Consider the following 10042-nt stretch of genomic DNA (forward strand, 5'->3'; position numbering starts at 1 on the left):
GAAGAGAAGCAAACCCTGAATGTCTAGAGGAATACCTACTGCTACAAGTGGCCAAGTGAGGAGCTCTCTTAGGACTGCGACTAGTGTCAGTGCTACAAGGACTGGCACAGCCTCTTTTCCAAAGTGTCTGGTGTCCTTAGCAAAGCGGCTTTCTGCTTTTCCCTCTATATAACTGTTTCACCATGATTCCTTCTAGTTCATGGGTTCTAAAACATACTACAGTTTTTACTCAGCCAAGCACTTCTTTACCCATATCCTATATACGTCTACTTCAGCTTCAGAGTGACTGTTTGGAAAATGGAGAAACTGAGGCTCAGAACAAAGACTTTAGCATGTCCACGGTGGTGCAGAGACGTACTGACAGAGCCAGACTTGGAAGCTAGGTCTTCCTTCTGGGAGAGGTCAAAGCTAGATCTCCTTTCTCCTAAAATCAAAAGTTACATATTCCCCCAAAGTTATTATTGTGACATTTTAATTGAAAAAACAAGACCTACATGGTTCCTGCCCAAGGAGCTTATCCAAAGAACAAACCAATAACATCTGTGAGCAGACAGAATCATAACAGATCAAATCTCATGGCATATTACTAGGAATTCCCGATACCTAAAAATCTGCCATCCTCCACCTGTCTGAAGAAGCAGGCTCCTTTATTAACACTGGGGAAGCTTCTCCGTAACAGAGATGACTCATTCCATCTAACAAGGAGCAATTCTAAGTGCACACACATCTCAATTAACACTACACTAACTGCCCTGTGCCTCCTGACACCGAGACACTGGCAGTCCATTACATTTTCTGGCTAATGCAACACCGTTCCAGTTCATCCAGCCTATTTTTTCCATATTGCTGCACTCAGGTGAGGACATGCCTGTCTGTCCATTTACATTTTAATGGTTCACATTACTTCATTCCAAACAGGGTGAAAATTCAGGGTACAGAAGATAGAAAAAAAAAATAATAGAAGTGCAGCTGTTTTATGATCTCTTTGGGATGAATTTTGTCAGCAAGGGCACATGGTAAAGCATTAACACTTCCTTGCAACGCTATGGAGAATCTTCAGCTCTCCTGCCACCACTTTAACCTTTGACCTACTTTAGATCCATAGTTAGCTTAATCAGAGGAAGAAGACTGAAATAATGTTGAGTGGCCACAGCACAGTATTTTGTTGTGGATGCAAGTCCCTTCAAAGAGATGGAGTAGAGTTTAACGTGAACTCAGACCAATGAAATTTGGGTGTAAATATTTATCTGAGATGTTTTACACAAGTCCATCTTCAGATGTTGTTTCACTAATTGCTTCCCTCTTCCTCACTGTTAAAAAGCAGCTCCAAACAAACTCAAACATTTCTTAAAATACGCAGGGCCTGATGGCACTAAATCAGTTTGCAAGGACACACTTTGAAACATTTCCTTTTCCTTCCAAGAAATGGAGCCCTGCTGGTTTATTTTTAAATGTCCCATATAAGGGGTCTGGGAGAAACAATTCTCGGCTGCCAAAGGCCAATGGAGTTTTCCACCCAGAGGTGACTGGGGACTAGTTTGACTCACACTAATCCATTCCATCTCATTTTTTCCCCCTGCTTCCATGGGTTATTTGTGCCTGCAGGGCCTTCCTTCCTCAGGATTGCTGGCACAACATTTACAGCAGATGACAAAGAATGAGGATGTCCTGAAAAACACAGAGGACTGACACCTCATGGAAACGCCACAGACCTTCCAGACTGAAGCTGTTCTTTCTGAACAGTGGATATATTGGCCCATGTTCTTAAATGACACTGCACTGGATCCCAAATCAAAACACTTTGAATTTGTCAAGGCTTGGACCTGTGTTTCCAGTTACTGAACCGAGCCTTGCTTGCATAGTGCCAGCCTCCACCAAGAGAGCGCGGATGCATGGAGATTAGCACAGGGTTTTGGTCCCTTGTTCTAACACTGCCCAGGGTGTCCTAAAACCAAGCAAAACTCTTAGCTGCCACTCAAGCTGCAGGACAGGTACCTAAAAAGGGACACCAAAAGCTTTAAGCAGGAAAATAAACTGTGCCTCTGTAAACACCTGGGTACCCAAATGGAGCTCTGTGCTTCCTTGCTTGTATTCAGTACTAGACAGATGTGATAACTGGTGAATACAAGAATGTAAAAAAAACCACACTGCTAGCCCCTGTCCAATGATATAGTGACAGTGGACAGAATTTGTGAAAATCATGGGCAACTGCTTCTGAAAAATCTGTTGTCAGTCTTTTCTCTGTAAATCTGAAGGTACAGCACAAGAGCATGCATCTACATATTGTGTGACAACAACAGAAAAATGCACTGCAGGAAGAAATGCTTAGTCCCGGTGAGGATGATTACTAGCCATCACCTACAACAGGATCAGGCTATGAACATTTGAAGGGTGCACTTGGGCGAAACCTTTTTTCACATTGATATAAATCTGAAAAGCTTTGAATAACACAAATGCAAGTCTCTTCTCTGTAGCCAGCACAGCACAGAAAATGCTAATTGATGGAAACAGAAGAGATCGATAAATATCAGTGTTGATTTAGAAATGTTTCTGTACTTTGTGCATCTGGGCTGCAGAAAAACTAATAGCCACTGGAGGAAGCACTTCCCCCTGCTAGTACCAACTCAGGAGGCCAAAAGTAGTGGGAAAAGTAAAACCTTGTTTTGCAAAATATTTTAATCTATTCTTGGAGGTCCTGAAGGTTTGGCAGCAATTCTGATGTCCAGGGCTAAATAAATTTGAAATATTTACTAACAGGTTAGACATCATCACCTGTTGGGGTTTTCCTGCAGTGCTCATGCCCATGGTGAAAACTCACTGCAACTGACTTCACTCACATGTTTTGATACAACTTTAAAATCTCTCACAGTAGTAAAGGGACTCTTTTCTCATCTATTTCCTTCCTTTGAATCAATGCCAAAAGCTACCCCAGGAACCTTTCACTAAGAACACCTTCTTGCCTCTATAGCTCTAAAGAAAACCTCTGCATAGCTCTACACATGCATTTGATCTCTAGCATCAGGTGACTAACTACAAGACCCATGTGGGAAATCAGTGGGTGCACACTTCTAAAAAGCCGTTTAAACCATTTAATGCAGGCGGGTAATTCAGAGCAGAAGTTTCTACTTTAGCGTTAGATTTATATATATAATATTGGGAGGGAGCTTACTGGATTTCACAGCATAAAAATTCATCACTGAGGCCAAAGTAAATTAAGAACCAGGCTCTTTTTTTTTTTTTTTAATGCAAATAAATGGTTCACTGAATTGATATTTGGAAAAATAAAAAGCTTGCAGAGCAGCCAAACCTGAAGAACAGAAGAATGTAAAACATTCCTTCGTGTCTTTAAAATAGCCCCCTTTTTCTTTCCTTCTCCTGGTTCAAAACTCCTCCTCCTGCCATATTAAAAATTAAAAATTCAAAGACAGCTGGATCTGCCCAATTACAGAATTACTTTAGCCTTTCCAAAGCAGAGCTTCTGAGCTTGAGTATGCAGGCCCAGCCTCCACTAGGGACCAGATTATCTACCAGCACCTGAAATGCACAGTACCTGTTCTCAGCAGGTGATACAAGATACAAATTGCATGAGGAAGTGAAAATGTTAACTACAAAAAGTTATGAGACAGCAGCGCTTAAGGTCCATTGAGCAGGCAGCACATCTCCACGTGAACGCACCTCTCCCTCTGCCTGCCACCCCAGAGGACGCACATTCATTGTGAGCTGACAAGTTCTTAGTGGACCTCCGACACATCCCTGACAGAGACTGACCAGACACACATCACCTTTATATTTGCCTTAGCTTTCTCTTAGGGGTAGAAGCAGGCTTACTTCCAAGCCACCTTCCCTCAGCCTAAATGAAAATATGTGCATGAACGGTGGTCCCCAAGAAAGGTCCCAAGTTCCCACCTTATGAATAATCAATCTTGTTGCAAGCAAAGCATCAGTGGGTAACTCAGTCCTCTCCAACAGGTAACTGCCAGCAGACTTTGGTGCCTGTGAGTTTAAGCCTGACGTTTCACATGCATTTACAATGATTAAATCATTTTATTGGCAGCTTAGCCTTGGAAAAGAACTTGAAAAGAGGCAGCTCTGTGCATCTGGATTTCATTAGAGCTGAACATTAATCCCTTTATAAGTATCCCGTTAGCACTATACAGACTTGGAGTTGTTAAATGGCATTCTTAGAGCTGAGTGGCTGAAAAATGGGCTAATAACAACACTTTTTCTAGCACATGCACCATGAAAGGCAATTTCTGCTTTCTGTTGTTTGCTCATCTGCCTGTCAGCAACAGGACGGCTAACACACTTAATATCTTAGTAATATCCCCTGTTGAACCCCTCCTCAAAACTCATTTTAGGTTTGTGCTGAATTGCAGGATTTAATCCCACAGAATTTTGCAGTTGATGAAAATGAGGATCCAAACATCATGAATTTCAGTGGAGCTGCAAGTCTAAAGTTACACGAGCTGGGCAAATAAAAGCAGACTTTGGCTCGAACAGTTGCACATTTTTGCCAGTTTTTTGTAGTTGCAGGAAGACGTTAGGGGTGTAACACCGAAAAAGGCCAAGAGAGACATCACTGAGCAGCTAGGCAAAGATCAGGAATGGAAAGGTAGGCTAAGGTACATGTAAAAAAGAAGGTGTGAAGGAGGGGCCTGAAAACACTGCCTGAAGAGATGCCAGTGGACTGAGAAAGGGAAGGAGAGAAGCTAATTACAGAGGACAAATAGCTGAGATCAAATAACCTGGAAGCCAAGATGGTCGGCCAAGTGAGGCTCACAAGGAAATATGTACATTCTTACAGTAAAAAAAACCTCTTGCTACGAACCCATGCAAGTAAAGTTGTGTGGTATTAAAGAACATGTTCCAGTTTTTGGATGGCAGAAGAGATGGAAAAATATAAGCAGTGGAACGAAATTATTCCCATTAAGAACCTTGCACGAGGCTGTTAATAATTATCCCATGGGAGCAACTGCTGCAGGCTACTGCAGAAAGTCATAGATGAGCCAAGGAGAAGAAATGACTAAGGCAGAAAACACCTTGTTCCACTCAAGTCCATGATACAATGCCAGTGCTTTGCAGGCGCTACGATTTATAAGAGTGGGTACAGCATCACCAATGAATCAGGCAAAGGCTACATACATTAATGACTCTGCATATCCCATGCACAGGCACAAGCTTGGGTCAGGGAGGCATTTTTGCTCTGTAGCACAGGCAGACATAAAGTAGCCATGGGGACGCAGAGGTCGCACCCAGCCTGCACTGGCGCTGGGGAGCGCAAGCAGCTGTGGGGCTTTTCCGACATGTCACTCTATATGCCTGTATTTCTGGTGCAGCCTAAAGAAGCTGGCAGTGGAAAACTCTGAGAAACATTCTATTTAAAGACGATTCTTCTGATTCATATATTCTTCCTCACCTTTGTTTTTCCCCACTACTTTTTTTTCACTTTTGCCTTAATCTTTACAGGAACTAGTATGAAAACTCTATCAGCTTAAACTAGGACAAACATAGGGCACATTAGAGGGCACACAAGACCCCAAAAGCTTCCTAACCTTCCCCTTATACTTCATTCCCCATCACTTGGGTTTAACACAGGTTTATGTGTAAACTCATACCTCCAGTCATGAGCGCTTTTGTGGGTCTTTGAAAAATACTTTATAATCTGACAGAATGTTTCTGATTTTGAGGAATCCAGAGCAGAAAACAATTGTCCAGCAGGATTTACAGTAGAGCTATAAAGATAGTGCTTATCTTTTCCACCACTTAGCTGTTAGCCCCTATCAGCTTTATTAATTTTTCATGGAAAAAAAATGCCATGTGTAGCCTCTTTATTTATTTTCCTTATGCAAACACATGTGCACAGACGCACACATAAACATACATGTACAAAGCTCTTTCGTTCATAAACTTCCCAACAGACACTGCAGCCAACTTCAAAACCAAACCAAACCAAGCCTTTCAATAGGAATTATGAAAAATAAGTTTTAAATCACAAAAACATCCTGTTTTGCTTCAGTTTCTCTCTCACATGCCACAAGCTGGACTCCACCCTAACTGTTTTCAGAGGGGCTAACTATGAGTGCCAGGTTTTGGAAACTTTCACGTCATTATCTGTCCTGTCATTTGCTCGCAGAGAAATGTGAGAAGGGGTAGCACAGTGTGGACAAGAACAGAAGGATTGACCCCATGCCCATGCACACCCATCCTTCTTCCAGTCCTTTCTCCCACAGCTCTAACACCCCTCATGAGAAAATGCCAAGAAGAAGATGAACAAAAGTGTTTGGTTTTTTGTTTTTTTAATCACAGCAACTGCCTGGTCTGTGGCTGAAATGGAGAAGGTGCTGTTAAGCATACTTTCTATATGCTGTTCAAGGCATAAGTAATCATAGTGAAGATGCTTTCACAGGTAAGTCAAAGTGAGTATCCTAAGGAGACGCCAGGTCCCTTACCAGAATGACATGGAGAGGCGGGGAACTAGCAAGGCTGGATTTCCATGTTTTATCTGAGAAAGCGACCATGCAGATCACTTGTGTACCATACTGCAGTAACTCCTCTGGATGACCTCTGCATATCAGCTTCCAGCCAGAGGATACAGGCTGTCTCCTGAGCAGCGCTGCCAAACAGGTGATGTGCTGCTCGTGCTCTGGAGGCTGCTGAGGGTGTTTGTTTGAGATGGGTACAGTCAGATGTAGGTGTGACAGTACACAGCTGTAAGCAGGATGCTGATGCAATAACAGTACGAGTGACTGAGTGCCGCTGTAGGAATTTACAGCGATGGGTGCTACTGGGGTGCTACTTGCTGCGATGGTCACACCAGCAAGTGTGGAATAGTGAGTACTATTGGATGAAGTTGAACACAACAAATACAGGAGTCTGGGGTGTTTGTGAGGGTTCTGGCATGACAAAGAGGGTGAAAGAGCAAAGGGGTGGTGAACCTGTGGCAGACAGGAAGTTAGAGTACAGCATACTGGTGTGATACTGTCCACAAGGGACTGGGAAAGGATCCAGGAGAAGGATCATCAGAGCCACAAATTTGCCCAGCAGCTTCACTTCTCACTTCTGACAGTAAGATACAGTTTTCATATTGAGAAGCCAGTCTCACAGCTCTGGTGTACTGATGTACAAAATACCAAGGAAAATGCCCCCCCTTTTTTTAAAAACAAAAATTCAGAGTCTCCCATATTACAAGCAGGAGGCAATCTGGGTTCCCTCATGGCTAGTCATAAGGAACAAATGCATACTAGATCTTAAAGCTGCTAAGAGAAACCATATCTCCTCACACTCCTCAGCGTCTCACACACCTATGAAGTAAAACCAGCCTGACTACAAATGTCTGAGTCACTTCCCCTTGTTACAGTCTAGAACAGTTCTAGGTCCTGGAGGACAAGGCCACAGGCTTCCCATTTCTGGGCCAGCTGAAGTATAATGAACACAGCAGAAGCACCAGGAAGCATAAATTGTCCCTTCTGACAATCCATGCTGACCAAGCCTAGCCACATTAAGTGATTTGTGTGTGGGTTCAGCCAAAACCTAGAATGCAGCAGCACTTAAAGACAAATCAAGAAAAAGCAAACTGTGTTCAACGCTATTGGTGGAAAGACCTTCATTGATCACCACTGAGAGTCTACAAGGCTGGCTGAGACTATCAATGCCTCCATGACACGCCTGTCGATAACGAGGTTGTACACCGACCCAGCGTGTGGTGTCGTGTTTGATAGGGATTAGGGAAGCAGTAGACTTGCAGCAAATGTAAGTTTGTTTTAACCAATAAAATTTAATATTTGTTTTCCTCTTGAAAGGAATCTGTGTTAATTTTTAAAACATCACTAGAGGGCGTTAAATAAATAGGTTTCCCAATCAACCCAACTGCCTGTATAGGCGGTGAGATCTTGGAGAAAGTTGTTTAGTCGCAAATCTTGCTGGGAGGAGAGGGGTTAAAACATCTGTGCATATCACAATGACCTCCTGACAACTTTCTCTCATATTCACAAATGAAATGGTTCTCTTTAAGTGTGTGTCCTGGAGAACACCAGCCCAGGGACCTGTGAAATGCACCCTGGAACTTCCCTGAAGCTGGGCATGAGCTGTGTCAGGTGTCAGCAAGATAATGGGGCAGCTGTCCCGTGACAGAGAACACTGCCATTAATACAAAGCCCATCGAGTAACGGTGGCTTAATTAGCTTAAAGCCATGCTGAACAAACTGATGACCAGGTTGTTGAAGAAAGCACTGGGAAGGCTGGGGTGCTGTGCCCTGTGGCGCCCTATGCATCCCAGGGAGCACAACTCATGGAGGAGCTGTGCACTCCTGCAGAAGTGGGCGCCCACAGCCCAACTGCTCTGGCTGCGTGAGCTAACAGCCAGCTGTGCTGCTGAGGCAAAGAACAGACTGTTCGAGGCCCTTGCTTTCCATATCTGCAGGTAAAATAGATCACAGCCATGCTTTGGATTACACAAAAGGCATCAGCAGAGGGTCCCATTAGGAAAAGGAATGCTAAGGGATGTTCTGAAAGTAGAAGACAGGAAGGAAAGGGAAAAACAGACATCTCTGTCTCAACTGCTCCAGTTAGGGCTTTGTAGGTAAAAGCTACAAGCATCCCCAGAACAGGCAGTAAAAGCTGCAATAATACTTCACTGGATTGTATGGATCTTTCCAAGTCCCTCTTGGTTGTGGGCACTCTCCAGCCCTTGGCAAGCACTATTAGTATTCCAGCTAACTGCAGACCTTTTTTTTGTTGTTGTTGTTTAATCGAACTCGCTATTTATTCCAGTGGAAACAGCCTCCAAAGAAAATTGTTCCACTCAGCTACTGTTTGTTCTGGATGATTTGCTCTAAGAATTTCAAACTGGCATTTTGAGTAACGTTTATGGTTTTCCCTTATTTTCCATTATTTCAGCCTAACTCCAAGCTAGTTTGATACTCTATTGTTTGCTTTACTGCTTTTAAAAGCATCACTAGAGGCAACTGCCATTCAGTACGGGCTGAGCATCTCTTCCCCACCAGCACGCTCTCTGCTTTGCTGGAGCCAGCGCCACATGCTCTTCACACCAGAGGAGCCAGCAGTTTCTCCTGGTGAGTCTGAAAACACGAGGCAGTAACACAAGGGCTGTTTTGCCTGTCACGATGACCTGACACAAATGTAAAACGCATCCGACGGGTCTCCTGCAATAGCACGTAGAGGCAAAAGGGCTGCGATTCCGCCACCGCTCTAGAGAAGCCTACTGCGAACACACCTCAAGCAAAACCGCTCTCAAAACTGCGTGCTGCGGGAATTTTCCGGCTGTTTCCTTCCTGACCCGTCCCACGACAGACGGATCCCCGGCTCCACGTGCGCACCCGCACCCCAACTCTCCCGCCTCCCCCTGCCTCCCTTCCCTTCCGCAGCCGGGCTGAGCACGCCAGCCCCTCGGCCTCCCCTCCGGCTGCCGGCGGCTCCCCCAGCCCCAGCGCCCCCTCGCCCGGCTCGGCGGACCCTCCGAGGCGCCCGGCACCACCCGCTCGAGGGACGCCGCCGCCTCCGGGGGACGGGCGGAGACCCCCGCCCCGCGGGCAGCTCTGCGGGAGGCCGGCGGGGACCTGCCCCCGAAGCGCGGGCGGCAGCCGGCGGGGGGCACCGGCTCGGCGGAGGGCGGCCGCCCCGGCAGCCGTCAGCGCCGCCGCCGCGGTACTTGCCTGGCTCCGCGCGGAGCCCGCGGCGCAGCTCGGGGCGCTGCGGCCGAGTCATGCCCGCGGCCGGGGCGCGGCGCGCCGCATGGTGCGCGGCGGCGGCGGCGGGAGCTGCGCGCTCGGTGGCGGCGGCGGGGGCGGCGAGCGGAGCTCCGCGGGGCCGCGGGGCCGCGGCGAGCGGGGCAGCTCCGCCCGGCGCCGGCATTGGCCGGGCGCGGCGGCCGGGGCGGGCCGGGCGGCGGAGGGAGGGAGGGAGGGAGGGAGGGACCGAGGGGCCGGGCGGCGCCGCGCTCGTCTCGGGCGCGGGCGGCGGGGGGATGCGGGGCGAGCGCTGCGCCTCGCTCCTGCGGGGCTGGAGCTCGGCGGAGGCGGAAAAC

General features: G+C 46.6%; 1 protein-coding gene across 1 annotated transcript in view; it reads right to left on the bottom strand.

Annotated features, from left to right (window-relative positions):
- Positions 1 to 9824, bottom strand: part of LOC308176921 (rho GTPase-activating protein 20-like) — a 38993-nt gene extending 29169 nt beyond the window's left edge. The window contains exon 1 of the mRNA XM_080553363.1: positions 9672 to 9824. The gene's annotated coding sequence lies outside the window, so the exon portion shown is untranslated. The remainder of the gene's footprint in view (positions 1 to 9671) is intronic.
- Positions 9825 to 10042: the final 218 nt, after the last annotated feature.

Source organism: Anser brachyrhynchus, assembly GCF_964034855.1.
Source record: "Anser brachyrhynchus genome assembly, chromosome: 13".
In the NCBI taxonomy this organism is placed as follows: Eukaryota; Metazoa; Chordata; class Aves; order Anseriformes; family Anatidae; genus Anser; species Anser brachyrhynchus.